The 15,969-nt window shown below is 44.6% G+C and overlaps 1 protein-coding gene across 6 annotated transcripts in view; it reads left to right on the top strand.

The window, feature by feature from the left end:
- PDZD2 (PDZ domain containing 2) overlaps positions 1–15,969 on the top strand; it is a 404,359-nt gene that overhangs the window by 75,617 nt on the left and 312,773 nt on the right. The window lies entirely within an intron of this gene.

Raw genomic sequence — 15,969 nt, 5'->3', positions numbered from 1 at the left:
AGTTGGATGTCTGCAGCCACATTTGCCAAAGTGGCTTCCGCAAGGCAGCCAATGCTTCTTGCCTCTTACATCCAATTGGCAGAGCCCAGGTCACGTATCATGCCTGTATCATCGCTGCTAAGGGAAACTGGGAAAACAGGTTTCTTCCTTCTACCTTCAAAATTTATGAAATCATGCAATGGGAGATTCTGTACACATAGGAAAGATGTCAAAAAGCACCAGGTAGACAAAAAGCAGGCTTCCCTTGTGGCTCAGATGGTAAAGAATCTGCCTGCAATGCAGGAGACCTGAATTTGATCCCTGGGTTGAGAAGATGCCCTGGAGAAGGGAGTGGCAACGCACTCCAGTCTTCTTGCCTGGAGAATCCCATGGACAGAGGAGCCTGGTGGGCACAGTCCATGGGGTCACAAACTGAACAACTAACACTTTCACTTTTTTCACTTTCAGACAGACACCATGACAAGTGTCCACTCTAAGATCCCCATCGAATGGAGGAAACAGATATATGTTCAAAAATTAGTGGCATAAGAGCTATCATCAAGACATCCTTATGGTCTGATGGAGATCAGAGGAAAAGCTGTTAATAGCCTGGGATTGTCATGGAAGGCTTCTTGGAGGAGATGATGGTGACTGAGCTTATCTTGATGGGATGAAGCAAAAGGGGGTCAGCTTGGAGCCAAGTAAGAAAAAGATGCTCCCTCTCTGACTTTAAACATACCTGCGCAGTGAGTGTGCCACATTTCAAAAATGAGAACTGATGAAGCAGGAAGAAAAGGCGGATTGGAATCTGAATGCATTAGTAGCGGTCTCTTGTGAGAGTTGGCTGGAAAGCGCTCAGGGCATCCTGCATAGGGCTGTCTGCCGAATTGACTTGGCCTGTGTCCTTTCCCTTCCCAACTCTGCTCCCTTCATATGTCCTAATAGGTTATGGCTTCCAGGAGGAAATATGCTGTGCATTTTCAGAGAGGCATTTTGGAAACACAAAGCCTGACATCAAAGGAGTAGTTTGTTCTTTCTAGGAAAAAAAAAAGTAAAATGTTGCTATAAAAAGTAATAAAGTCTAAAGTAGAAAGTACAAGTCCCTTGATTAGTTTATTTATTTATTTATTTATTACCTTTTAGAAAATCTCCAATGCAATCAAATTACACCTGCTTTGTAATTTTTTCCTACTTTCCATTTCTTAGATTTCTTAAAAAGTGAGTCAGTAGCAATGCCTTAATGTTGTATTTTGTCGTAAGTATTTAATAATAATAAGGAGGCTAAGAATGAGGATATTTTTAAGATCATGGTTTGGTTTAGAGAATTGGAATACAGGCCCTCCTTCCCCTAAATCTGTTTCTCTTCTGCATTTTCCCATCTCGGTAAATGGCATCACTTACTAACGGCCTTGGTGCCGAAACCTAGCACCTGGCTTCCTTCCTGCTTCCCTCACCCCACACCCGTCCATCAGCACGTCCTGTCACCTCTGCCTCCATATTCATCTCGGATTGTCCGCTTCTCCTGTGCCCTGTCGCCAGTCTTAAGCAAGGCATCTCCATCTCCTGCTTGCCCATGGTGGACGCTGGCTGGCTGCGTACCATGCCCCTCCTCCTGCCATCGGCCATAGTGGTCACCCCACAGGCACCCTCAGGTTCTGACTCCAGACCCTTGCCTCCGCTCCACACCCTCCTGCTCTCTCCTCTCTAGGGAGTTAGTTTCTTCTAATCTTTTAGGTCTCAACTTAAATGGCACTTCCTCCAAAGGCATTTCCCTGATCTTTTACCTAAATGGTGGCTCCCCCTAACTTGGTGCTTTCTTATTATAGATTCTTGTTATTATTATTATTATTTTTGGTTTACTTATCCTCTCTCCCTCCTCCTAGAATCTATGTTCTCAGGACATGGGGCTCTTATCTGCCTTGTCCTCTCTGTATCTGTAGCACCTGGCCCCATGTGCTCAGTCAGTGTTTCATGAAGGAATAAGCAATCCAGAGCTTTCACGCCCTCTGCCAGAACGCTTCCTGCCCTGTCTTTGAGGAGTGTGCTCCTCCTGGGAGGTTATCATCAGTCTCAGGCCTCTGATAGGCTGCCCAGCCTCCCCGCCCCCAACCCCCGACCTGTACCAGATGCTAGAGGCTTCACTGGCTTGTGCTCGAACCCCGTGCTCAGCTATGGCAGCCGAATAGGGTGACCCACGTTCCATCCTCCCTCTGCTTAGAGACCAGCCCATCTCACAGGTCTCTGCTCCCTGCTGATGAGTGGTAGGTAGGCAATAAATCAAGCAGTCACAGGCTTCCCCTCAGTATGTACAGGGGGGAAAGAGCGTTGGACTTGGAGACAGAAGTTCAGCTTGGAGACCCCCCAATCCACATAGAACTGCGAAACTCTCTCTCAAACTTCACCTTCCTCAGCTACAGAATGAGAGCTGAGGTCCCTGCTCTAGGCTCTCTTTCAGGCCATTAAGGTGATATCTATGCCTTCCTTTGCCACCACCAATGTGGAAGAGTAGAATTTGCCCAGCATTGTTCAGTCTCTAAGTCACGTCTGACTCTTTGCCACCCCATGGACTGTAGCAAGTCAGGCTTCCCTGTCCTTCATTATCTCCTGGAATTTGTTCAAACTCATGTCCATTGAGTTGGTGATGCCATCCAACCATCTCATCCTCAGTCGCCCCCTTCTCCTTTTGCCTTCAATCTTGCCCAGCATCTCAGTCTTTTCCAATGAATTGGCTCTTCACATCAGGTGGCCAAAATATTGGAGCTTCAGCATCAGTCCTTTCAATGAATAGCATGGTAGGTGTCATTAAGGATGAGAAGGGTTGACTTGAAGAAAGAAGAATTAGATCAAAAAAAAGTTGACTGCACACAATTTCTGTGCCTTTAGTATATCAGGCAGACCCCTTAACTCACGGTGTGCAGGGCCGGCATGGGGCTGAACCTGGGGGTGAACCTGTATAAGGTTTTGCGCTGTGCCTTCTGCTGTGGTCCAGAATGCAAAAATATCACCATTCAGATACTAAAGAACCAAGTGAGTACTTCCTTGCAAAGAATAGGCATTGACCTTGACAGTCAATAGATTTGACTGGGGCTATATTTCTTCATTTTGGTGAGATGTCACTTGGGCCCTTCTGAAGTGAGATTGATTAAAATCCTTCTTTCCTCCAATTCTGTCTCCTGCTGTAAATATGCAAGGCTGCACTCCATGAAGCTGGGCTCCTGCTCCAAGATCAACCAGGAAACGGTTTCTGACTACCTCTGGGCAGGTGGTACAGCTACAGGGAAATCTAAGATTTGCTCTCTGCCCCAAGGCAGGGTTTCCTCAACCTCAGTGGCTTACTGTGTGTGTGATGGGGTGGCGGGGAGGGGAGTAGTATTCTTTGTAGGGGGAGGGGACTGTGCTGGGCCTTGTAGGACTCTCAGCAGCATCCTCTGGCCTCTATTCACTTGGCGACAGAAGCAATACACACACACACACACACACACACACACACACACACACTGTAACCACCAAGTATGTCTCCAGATGTTGCCAAAGGCCCCCAGGGCCCCAAATCCCACCCCTTTAAGAACCACTGCTCTGAGGTAAGTAAGTGTCCAATAAATGGGGTAGACGCAATGAATTTTGAGGAGGAGTGTACTTTTAAAAAAATACTTATTCGGTTGCGTTGGATCTTAGTTGCATCACGTGGGATCTCCACTGTGTCGTGTGGGATTTCTCGTGGTGACACATGGACTCTCTCGTGGAGCACACAGGCTCAGTAGGTGCAGTGCGTGGGCTTAGTTGCTTCAGGGAGTATGGGATTTTAATTCCCCAACCAGGGATCAAACCTTCATCTCCTGGATTGAAAAGTGGATTCTTAACCACTGGACCACCAGGGAAGTCCCGAGGAGGAACGTACTATAAGCTGAATACAGAACCCAAATGTGCTTACACGTGTCACCTAACTGGGCATTACAGGGCCCTTGTTTGGGGGTGCTCCCTGGAAAGTGCTAATGGCAGTGGGGAGAGGATGCCGGTTGACCACACCTTGTACGATACTGCTTATGTTATAGCTTCTATCTAGCTTAGGAAATTCAGAGATTTTTTTTTCATTCTTCTTGATTGCAAAGATTAGTTTGCCTTAACAAATGCAAGGTCTATGAAAATAAATTTATAAAATAATTTATAAGATGGTTAGGGCTTCCCTGGTGGCCTAGATGGTATAGAATCTGGCTACAATGCAGGAATCCTGGGTTCAATCCCTGGGTTGGGAAGATCCCTTGAAGGAAGGCATGGCAACCCGCTCCAGGATTCTTGCCTGGAGGATCCCCGTCCACAGAGGTGCCTGGAGGGCTACAGTCCATAGGGTCACAAAGAGTCAGACATGGTTAATAAAAATGTTGGGAAGATTAAGTTAGACAGTACATGGTTCATACTCAGTCTCCAATTCATAGCTATTTTAATGTATTATCGGCTTATTTCTCTGTCATGTGCTATTTATATCATAGCTATCATACAGTGTATATCTTTCATGTCCTAATAACTTTACTTCTTAATAACTTTACTTCTTGTTGGATGCTTACAACCACCCTGCAAAATAAGCAGCAGGATACCCATATTACAGATGGAAAAAGTGAGGCTTGGAAAGGTTTAGTATCTTGTCAGGGTCATACAGCATGTGCAGCATGGGGATGTCACTCAAATTCAGATTGTTCCTCTTTTAAGGCCTGTGTTTTCCACTGGAAGGACTGTCAGGTTAAGGTTTCAAGGTCTCTCCCCAGTTGTTTTTATCCATGTGTCAATTTAAGAATAATTTCTTTTCATCTGAGAGTTATTTTTACAAAATGATTGTATCTGTTTTCAATATATGTGGGATCTCTCTTCAAAGTGATTATACATTCTAAGAGGACAGGGTGTATCTTGTGACTCTTTCTATCTCAAGTGTCATACACAGACTTAATGATTAATAAATATTTGCTCTGCGATTCTTCTTCATTCCTAGGTACCTCTAGCAAGATCTCCTCGAGGAGGAGTAAAAACTCTTCATTCCTCTTAAGGAATGGAAATTCTCTCTTACAAGTTAGCACTGGGGATGAATGATTTCTTGTTTGCCCTCTGATTTTAGACACCATGAGGAGCAGCTCTTTTGACAAGACACTTGAATTGTATTGCCACTCACGACAGTTGCTCTCTCTGCAGGACCTAACTGTGGTACCTGCTGGGGGGTGGGGTGGGCATGTGATTCCAATGCAAGTGCATCTCTGTTCAGCAGGGCCACAGGCAAGGCTTGCTCCCACTGTGATAAGGAGGACAGTTCAGCTAAGAAAGAAATTCCTCCAGGAAGTCAAGCCACCAATAAGGGTGTGTGTGTGTGTGTGTGTGTGTGTGTGTGTGTGCACGCGTGTGCACACGTGTGTATGTACGTACATACAGGAGTTGGGGGAGAAATCTCTTCATCCTATACAACAGACCTCAAGGATCAGTGTTTTCAGGAGTATCTTGGAATGAGTTTCAAGATGAGAAAGTCACCAACTTTATCATGGGAAGGACCATGAAATTCTTTACATTTTATACCACTTTAAAACCTGCGGATCCATTGGTTATCTGGGTTATGTTGATGCATTGTTGGTTCTAGAAGGCTAAACAGGGTTTGATTAAAGGGACACTGGGGTGGGTGTTTGGGTGATGATTCTTCTGACCCAGCCATTTCTTGGCTGAATGAGATAGTTGGTTTTGAGGCCTTCAGCACTGTTGTGTCTTGTCGAGGCTGTGTAACCCATGATCAGACTAGAAGGGTTTCCTTTGCTTTATTTGGCATTTAGGGGAGATCCTTCCTCTAATCTCTGTGCTCCCTCCCAGGGTGATTTCAGGCTGAAAAAGCTTGCCATTTTGGCCCACAGGTGGTTGATTTACATTTGCTTCTTCTGTTTCTACCTGGAGGTTGGGTGTTAGAGGCTCCAGAGCCTTCTCAGGGTGGCTGGTGTTTTTGTTCATGATGTTGGTCTTTTACTTTAAATTTTCCAAATTCAGGAAATGACTGGGGGAGGGGGCATGCCCAGTTAGGAGGCCTAGAATGATAGGGCCCCCCTATTCGCCAGACAACCTGGGGGCCCAGGGCAGCATGGAGCCTGCTCACTCAGCATTGGCTTTCTTTTTTTATTAAGGTAAAATTCATGTAAGATTACAATTCAGTGGCGTTCAGTAAATTCATAATGTTGCACCACTGTCACCTCCTCCTAGTTCGGAAACGTCATCATCTCCCCAAAGGGGATTCTGTACCCATCGGTCACTTCCCATTCACCCCACCCTCCCCCACAGCCCCTGGAAACCACTAGTCTGCTCACTGTCTATAGATTCATCTCTTCTGGGTGTTTCATGTAAATGGAATCATACGATTTGTAGCTTTTTGTATCTGGCTTCTTCCATGTAGCATAATGTTTTTGAGGTGCATTCGTGTTGCAGCATGTGTTGGCACTTCAGTCCTATTTGAAGCTGAGTAATATGCCACTGCATGGATATACCACATTTTGTTGACCTGTTCATCTGTCGTGGGACATCTGGGTTGTCTCTGCCTTTTGGCTGCGATGCATAGTGCTGCTATGAACATTCATGTACAAGTATTTGTTTGAATATCTGGGTCCAGTTCTTTGGGGGGTATATATCAATACGTAGGAGTGGAATTATTCAGCTACATGGTAATTCCATGCTTAATTTTTTGAGAAATTAGCATTGGTTTTGACGGTCTAGCCCCATGTCTGCTCTTAGGACCGTAAAAGGGCATTTGGGCTTTCCAGATGGCCCAGACTGTTAAGTGTCTGCCTGCAAAGCAGGAGACCTGGGTTTAATCCCTGGATCAGAAAGATCCTTTAGAGAAAGAAACAGCAACCCACTCCAGTACTCTTGCCTGGGAAATCCCATGGACAGAGGAGCCTGGTGGGCTGCAGTCCATGGGGTTGCAAAGAGTTGGACACAGCTGAGCGACTACCACACACACAAAGGGCCTTTATTAGAATCATGAAATCAGAGCCTTAGAGAGAGCTTTAAAGATGGTTTAATCTCTCTTCTCACCATTCCAGGAAGTCTGTGTATAACAAACTTTATAAAAGCTCCTCCATCCCCTGCTGGCATAATTCTAGGGCCGAGGGGCACTCTGCCTCTCAAGGGTGGCCTGTTAGCTTGCCATAGTTCTGCCTGTAGAGAGGTTTTCACCTGGAATCCATAAACTCTTGGGGTTTATCCACAGATGAGCTTCAGTATTGAGAGGTGGGGGGAGAGTTTGGAACTGTCGTCATTCTTTAAGGGCTTCCTGTGTCACTGCCCTGGAGTCACCCAGCAATGCCATGCCTCTCTTCTGCCCACGAATCTTCAAGATTTACTGGCAGGCCGCTGCTTGGTTGACAGCTGCCCTCTGCTCATCTCTGCCGTCCAGATGCAAAGTTAAGCAAAGGGTCTTCCCAAATGCCTAGCTGTGAGAGGACAGAGCCCAGGCTGGAAGACTCTGCAGGAGTGGGAGGCTGAAGAGCATGGTGAGCCCCTCGCATGGGCCCCACTGCCGGTGGCCTTGGCCACCTGTGGTTTACTGCAGATGCTGAAAGAATTTGCTATCAAAGAGACTGTTTCATTTGGAGACAAGGCCATTTCTGAAAAAGCTGAGAAAGTCCTTGAAAGTTGCACAGTTTCTGATGTTGGTAGAGTGGGGAAAATGTCTTAATCAGCTCTTTTTTAAAAAACAAACTTTACTACAGTATAATACACGGATGGGGAAGTGTACAGTCATAAAAGCACGTTCCATACTATGCTGTTTCCACGAAGTGTAACAGCAGGCAAACTGTACCTGTGATGTTAGAAGCAGGAGAGTGGTTACCTTTAGGAAGGCAGTGCCTGGAAGGGAGCCTGAGGGCTGTCCTGAGGAACTGAGTGTGTTCTGACTCTTGACTAGAAGCACCTGTTTGTGATTTAACAGAATCTCAAGTAGTATTGCGTATGCACCACATTGAGAACAGAGAAAGCCTGGGGTGAATATGGTTCCAATCGATGAGGCTCCTGTTTGGGGCCATTTTGGTTTCTGTCTTTCTGGCATCCTTCCCCACCCCCCAGCCCTCCCTTTGGAGGATGCCCCTCCTCACTCAGTCCATGCGCTGCAAGTGGCCTGTCCCACCCTCTGGCTTTAGGAGCCAGCACGTAACTGAGAGGCTGGTTAAGTGACGAGCACATGATCGAAGTCAGATGAGAGTCCATTCCAGGACCTTTGCCAGAACCACTGGGCAAGAGGCACGAGCTCTCAGCTGGAGGTTCTGAGCTGGTAGCACATGAGCTTCGGCTGCTGGTGACTGTCTTTGCCGCCATGTGCAGAGTGCCAGCTGGAAGTGAAGCCAGCCCAGAAGACAGAAAAGTCAAGACTCCTAGTGAGTGTGTGTATGGATCCAGTCTTGTTGAGAGCTATCTCCATTCCCCATGGGCTTTTCATATGTATGTGTTCATAAATTCCCTTTTCCTTCTATTCTTCAGGTTGAGTTTTTGTCCCTTGCCTCCAAGGATTCTATTGATGGAGACAGATTTGTTTCATGAGCACTCAGAACTATTAGATATACTTGTTCCAAATTTGATTTCTACTGTAGCATTAGGTCTCTCCATAAGCTCCTGTGAGGGTAGTGGCCGCTCCAAATTGTGAGGGTTTGGGGTGGAGACACGTGGGGGGACTTCAGAAATAGCTGGTTGGATGGAAGGATGAGCTGAAGGGGATTCGTTCCAAAGTTGTGTTGGTGCAGCTCACACAGTTTCCGACAGTGTTGGGGGGCACTTAGTGCTCTCACTGGTCCCTGCTTCCTTCCCTTCTCCTGGCTCTTGGCTCTTGATGACCTTCTCTATGTAGAGAAGACAGAAGTAGAAGAGATGAGTGCACATAGCCAGATGGGGGCTTACCAGCCTGCTGGAGATGACCAAGAAAGGCCCAACAACGACCTCCCATTACCCATTTTATGTAAACTGTATATTTTCAAATATCCCAAATTGTAGCATACACAAGGAATTCTAAGGTGGCAGTTTTAGAAATAAAATTTTTCAGGTGGTCTTGTCTGGGGGGCAGAGGAATGCATTAAATCAGAATTATCTAAAATGGAAGTGATTCTAACAGTTTTGCTATATCTTATGTTTTGCTATGCATTTTCAGCTTTATTTTTTTTCCTATAGATTTTCAGCTAGCTATCCACTGGATGGAAAGTATTCTTCAATAAAGCATTTGATGACTTATGATAGCATCATAAGTAGAGTTGACCCCTGAACAATGTGTGATTGAACTACTACATGGGTTTACTTCCTGGACTTTTTTCAGTAAATATATTAGAAAATTGTTTGGAGATTTGCAAAAGAAAACAATCTTATGAACCACATAGTCTAGAAATAGCAAAAAATATTAAGAAAAATTTAGATATATTATGAATGCATAAAATATATGTAGATACTAGTCTTTCCTTACAAAGACATAAAGTGAGTGATAGTTAATATAGATTAACAATGTATTAGTTTTCCTACTGTTTTATGACTTTGCTTTCAAAGAATTATATTACCCTACAATATGCCTCTCTCTCCTAATTGAAGAACTGTGTATCAGCCTATTATCACAGATAAGCAGTTAAAAAAAAAAAGGAACAGTGTTTCCAATATTATATTATGAATATAATACTGTATGCCATGAAATTTTTATAACAATTTATTCATTAGTGTATAGGCTAGGCTACCGTGAAGCAATCACATAGATTATACTCGGCTACCATGAAGCAATCACATTGCTATTTCTTGGTTGTCAACACAAGAATCATTATCCCTGTAAATCAATAGGAATTTTCACATCATCTTTCCATTTTTGATGTCTAACATTAGTAATATGTGGAACATCAACAGTGCTTTATATAAGATAATATTAAGGTAGGTAACGACAAACAAATGACTTATCTTGCAAACAGATGACAGGAACTTATGATATTGACAAATACGGTACAGTACCATAAATGTAATTTCTCTTCCTTAAGATCTTTTAATAACATTTTCTTTTTTCTAGCTTATAGATTACAGTATATAATACATATCACACACAAAATGCGTGTCAGTTGACTCTTTATGTTATCAGTAAGGCTTCCAGTCAAGTTTTTGGTGAGTCAAAAGCTACAGGCAGATTTTCAACTGCACAGGTGGCTGGCCCCCCCACCCCCATGTTGTTCAAGGGTCAACCATAAACAAAAGATTATCGTTGAAATAGTGAACAGATTTCTTGCTTTGGGCTTATCTTCCTGTCACTGCTTGTGTCAGCCTGGCAGTCCATCCGGGGTTAGCGGGCTCCTGGGTATTTCATGGGGGCCTATTACAGAGCATGACAGTGGGGAACCCTTCAGTGAAACTTGACCTAATCTGATGCAGATTTTTCTTGCCCTAAATCTCACAAATCTACCAGCAGTCATGTAACCTTGTTTCAACTTCACGTTCAACCCTCTGACTCATTTGCTTACCCTGGTATGAGCAACTGCAATATAAGAGATTTTCACAAGGTCCACAGGGGGGGAAAAATTTGATCCTAAAATTGCTTATGAGGAGACAGCCACATACTGTCTCATCACTAAGAAGTTTAGAGATGATCCTGAGTTCCATCACTTTACTTTATCGCAAGGGGAGTGACTTGTGTAGTCACTGGTAGGGTGAGGTTGGACCCAGGTCTCTGATGCTGCCCTACCCAAGGATGGGCATTCACCCCTTGGGGCTGGGAGAAGCTTAGCTGTTTCATGGAACTTTAGGACAGCCTGCAGTTGTTGGAAGAGGTGGGGAGAAAATCAGAGGAATGTCCTGATGCAAGGGCAGAGTTCATGCAAATGTGCATCCTTTGCGTGTCCTCATATCCTCTGAAAGCTGCTAAATGGGGACAGAAATAGCCATAGGTCATTTAATAATTTCATTTTTAGCGGTTGTTGCAAATTTCTCTTCCTATTATGTGGCTTACAGGAGTGGTTCAAGTAATGCAAATGCGACTCTTCAGGCTTCATTTCTTTCCTTTCTCTTCCTCTGGTGGGGAGGCCAGTGCACTGTGGTTTCCAGAAGTAAAATATGCTGATAATTTATTGCTGGATAAAGCTGGTTTTGAACTATAGCATGACCTTCAGTATTAAAAGTAACACTCACTGAGAGCATCTTAGTGAAGTCGTTCAGTTGTGTCCAACTCTTTGCAACCCCGTGGACTGTAGCCCACCAGTCTCCTCCATCCATGGGATTCTCCTGGCAAGAATACTGGAGTGGGTTGCCATTTCCTTCTCCAGGGGATCTTCCTGACCCAGGGATCGAACCCAGGTCTCCCGTATTGCAGGCAGATGCTTTAACCTCTGAGCCACCAGGGCATCTTACAGGACTGATATTCTGCTGAGTGCTTTATATGGTTTATTTTGTTTAATTTCACAAGACCCCCCCATGAGGCAGACATTACTATTGGCCCACTTTTCTGATGAGGAAACTGAGGCTCAGAGAGATTAAGTGACTTGCTCTAGGTCACACAGTTCTGCCATAAGTTTTATTCACTCTGGAAATCTGCAGACATGAAGAAGAGCAATAAAAAGGAATGTTAGAGAGATTGATATCTGTGATATATTTAGATCATGGAACTTCCCCCCACTCCTGCCCCAGAATGATTTCAGAGAGCTGAGAAATAACAGTCCACATCATCATAGGGGGGGTCTTCAACTTTTGTTTTTAAATTTATTTTTACTATTATTTTTTAAATTTTTATTTATTTAGTTTTTGGCTGTGCCCCACACCATGTGGGGGTCTCAGTTCACTGACTAAGGATCAAACCCATGCCCCTTGCAGGGCAGCTCAGAGTCTTAGCCATTAGGCTGCCAGGGAAATCCTGGGATCCTCAACTTTCACCTCCGACTTTCTCATGTCCGCACAGTCTGAGAACAGAAGTTCTTCACCTGCTCTAAGTGGAAATCTTGATGGTTCCCGGGAGGGACGTTTGAGCGATGTGTGTCCGGGCTCCGTCCGCTGTGCCTTTAATGCTCACTGGGCTGTGTGCACAGGTTTGTCAGCCCAGGGAGCACAGCTGATCCCAGGCCAGCTTCTGAAGGCTGCAGGCAGATTCCTGGGGAGACGAGGACACTGCGGCCCTGCTTCTCATCACAGTCTTGTTCTGCACTTTCTAAAAATATTCCTGACAAACAGCTAATGGGCATTTTGGCCACACGGCTCTAAACCACCTCTGCCATTTCAAATGGAATGCTTTTCCTTTGGGGCTGTTCATCTTGATTTATGTGATTGGGATAGATTCCGCCTTTTCACAGAACCTCACTGAAGCCTCCTTACCAGAGAAAAACAATAAAGTACGTTTTTGCTTCCTTTAGCAAGTATTGCCTGTTCATTTACTAGTGAGAATGAAGTGAAATGAAATAAGAGCTTCATGGGAGGAACACAACTGTAGTTATTGCCTACATACTGTTCAGAGATACACAAGGGGAGGGACCCCCATCTCTTCAGAAGAGCAGTTGTTTGTGAAATGCAGGAAGACCAAGGGACAAGGATCTTGTTTATTACATAATTTTAAAGTAAATTGCTACAGTTTTTTTGAAAGCATATTGACAATATGTATACAGAGATGCAAGGTGCATGCCCTGTCACCCAGACTCCTTTCTTATAAATACATCTTGAAGGACTAATTGGAACTAGAGATAATTTTATATTCATCAGAGCATCGTTTATGGTGGAAAATTAAAAAATCAGCCATAACCTAAATTCCCAGGAATATAAAGCTAGTAAAACAAATTATGGTGATCCATTTGTTATAGTACTGCACAGTTATTAAAACGTCAGTCTTTGAAGAATTACAATGATATGGTAAAATGTTTAAGATGTAACAAGTGAAAACACAAGCTTAAAAATGAAATAGAGAGTATGACCTCAATTAAGCACAAAATACTACACAGGTATGCACACACGGGCACGCGCAGACTTTGGAAAACAACTGAAGAAGGAATTCAAAATTGTAGTTGTCTCTGATGGGTGAGATTGTGGGGACTTTATCTTCTTTATGTATTTCTTTATTTTCTCCACTTCGTTTGTAATGAAGATTGATTCAGTTAAGAGGCAGAATTTATTTTTTTAAGGAAAACTCTGAGAATTTTCTTGGGGTCTTGTACGTAGGCATCCATAGCTCAATAGTGATTTCCAGTGGAGACCTGCAAAATCAGGACAGCTCTGAGCTTAGTCTGTTGTGCTAAACAAGAGAGTGGCCACAGGTAAAATAAAAGAGAAAGCTGAACCTGCAGTCAGAATACTGGAGTTCTCCCACAAATATCCCCCTCTTGCTAGCTGAGAGTCTGAGGAAAACCATCAGGTACTCCAGGTTTCTCTCGTGGCCTGGTCTCCTGGGAGAGAAGTGGATGCCCCAGTGCCGGTTCTCGCTGGGACTGCGAAGCAGAGTAATGCCCGAACACGTGCTTTCATGGCATTTGCTCTTGCTCAGGATGCCACCTCCCAAGGCCTATTCTCCCATTGTCTTAAAGATCTATTTATTTCTTTATTTTTGCCTGCACTGGGTCTCCATTGCTTCCCAAGGGCTTTCTCTAGTTGTGGTGAGCGGACTTCTCATTGCGGTGGCTTCTCTTAGGCGAGCGGGCTTCAGTAGTTGTGATGCATGGGCTTAGTTGCTCTGTGGCATGTGAGATCTCCGCAGACCAGGGACCAAACCCATGTCCCCTCCACTGGCAGGCGAATTCTCCACTAGAGCACCAGGGAAGCCCTCAAAAATGTATGTATTAAATGCAAGGTTCATTGACCAGTAAATACTTCAACACATGACCTTGCCTGTGGACAGTTACATTTTCATAGGGAAAAGGGAACAGCCTGTAAATCAAAGGACAGCTCCCTCCAGCAGGCTGCAGGGTGGCGGCTCTGACCAGCATGGTAGAGCTCGAGGGGGCCCAGCTTCGCTTGCCAAGGGTCTGGATGTTGAGTCTCCAGGCCTTCTGCTTGAGAACAGGTGCGTCTGCAGGAAAGCCATCCACCCTCCCTGAGCCTTCGGGGATTTTCCACCAGAGATAGTAATAATTCCTTCACAAGGTTAATATGAAAAGTGACACCATGTACGTGAGATGAGCCCGGGCACAATGGATGGAGAGCAGAGGTTGCCCACTGCAGGGATGTGGGCTGAAGCTCATGGCAGATGGTTTTGTTGGGTTTGCAGAGTGCTTATTTTTCATCCTTTAAGGATCAAATTTGTTGTCAATATTATAAAATCAAGAGATTTCATATTTCTGTGTGAGTTTGTTTGTTTACTCCTCTGGGTCCCGGCTTTCTGGCAGGCACCCATCTGCTAGAGCTCAGTAGCGGCTGTTCACTGTCACAGGGGTCCAGGCCTCAGTATGCACCAGGGCCAGCGTTTGCCACCACATCTCCATGGTGAGAGAGGGGAGGGGGGATGGAGGCTGGGGCCTTGAAGACAGAACTTTCTCCCTGAGTCTGCATTACCATATGCAGATTGTGTGACTAAATTTAGCCAAACTCATAAACTTGCAGAGCCGTAACTTGCCAGACCCTCTCTCTGTTTCTTAATTGAAATGGGATAATATTTGTCTCTTCCAAGAGGATTGCACCAAGGCCTAAGGGAAAAGATGGCTGTGAAATACTCAGAACACAAGTGTTTGATCAGATTTACCTGCTTGGCCTCTGAAGGCATTTGACTTATCAACTTCTGCTAGAAGCTGTGAATCAAATGATACTCTTTCTATCACTTTATTGTTATCTATCTATCTGCCTATCTCTCTGTCTGGTAATTTCTTTGCTAAATGTTAATATACAAATTTAGTGGTGGTCATGGTTTAGCCGCTAAGTTGTGTCCAACTTTTGTGACCCTGTGGACTAAAACCCACCAGGCTCCTCTGTCCATGGGATTCTCCAGGCAAGAATACTGGAGTGGGTTGCCATTCCCTCCTCCAGGGAACCTTCCCGACCCAGCTATCAACCCTGGGGCTCTTGTATCGCAGGAGAATTCTTTACTGCTGAGCCTCCAGGGAAGCCAGTTTAGAAAGTCTTCCAAATATTCTTTTAGGCTAGTCAGTCAGTTTTCCCCTCCAGAGGATGTTATTTGAAAAACATGAGAATTCTTTTCCCCTTGGTGAGTTTGCCATCCATCCATTGATCTTGACCTCTTGTGAGTCTGTATAACATGTTTTCATACTTGATTATATTCTTCTCATCGCTGCCTGTCTTTTCTTTTCAACTAGAGTATGAACTCTGTCATATTTTTCTGTTCCAATATCCTGCACGATACCTAACATTTTACAGATAGTAAATCACTCATGGAATGAACAGCTGAAGTAAGTGCTAGAAGGAGGTGTAAATGGCTCTTCTGAAGGCAGGCCCAGTGGCATCCATACAGGTTTTTACAGCACAAGTCTTTCGTTATAGCGACATTACCTGTCCCTTCATCCAACCCCAGCAACCACTCCCAAAAGGCACATTCTCTGTTGGACTCTCAGCCAGAGACTGGGTGTCTCGGATACTGAAGCAATGGGGGGAGCTTCCTTTCTTTCTGTTCTATCCTTTCTTCCCAAGGAAGAAACAGAACAACAGAACAGGTGTACCTGATGCGCAGTTTGCTGTCCCAGACAATGACTCTGCATGCTGAGAGACTGGAGGCGAGACATGCAGTTAGTATTTCCAGCTCAACTAAGTGGCTCAGGTGACCTCAAGTGTGTAGTTTTTCTGTCCTGGTCTTTTAATTTTTTTGCTTTAATTTTGTCTATTTTATAACCCCAAGCACAAACAACTTCTTACTAACATGGTAGCAGCATTATACAGGTATAATATACAGGGCTGGCCTCCGAAGCCCCTAGGACTGGGTGTGTCTGGAGCTTTCTGAGGTAGTTCCTTCCTGAAGAATCTATAGGTGGAATTTTTCTTGCTGCAATTGAATTGTAAAGCAGGGTCCTGTTGAAGGCTTGTGGGTTCACTTCACCCTGCTCTAAAGTGGTTTCCTTT

Source organism: Bos taurus, chromosome 20 (genome assembly GCF_002263795.3).
Source record: "Bos taurus isolate L1 Dominette 01449 registration number 42190680 breed Hereford chromosome 20, ARS-UCD2.0, whole genome shotgun sequence".
In the NCBI taxonomy this organism is placed as follows: Eukaryota; Metazoa; Chordata; class Mammalia; order Artiodactyla; family Bovidae; genus Bos; species Bos taurus.
This window is presented reverse-complemented; position numbering and strand designations above follow the sequence as displayed.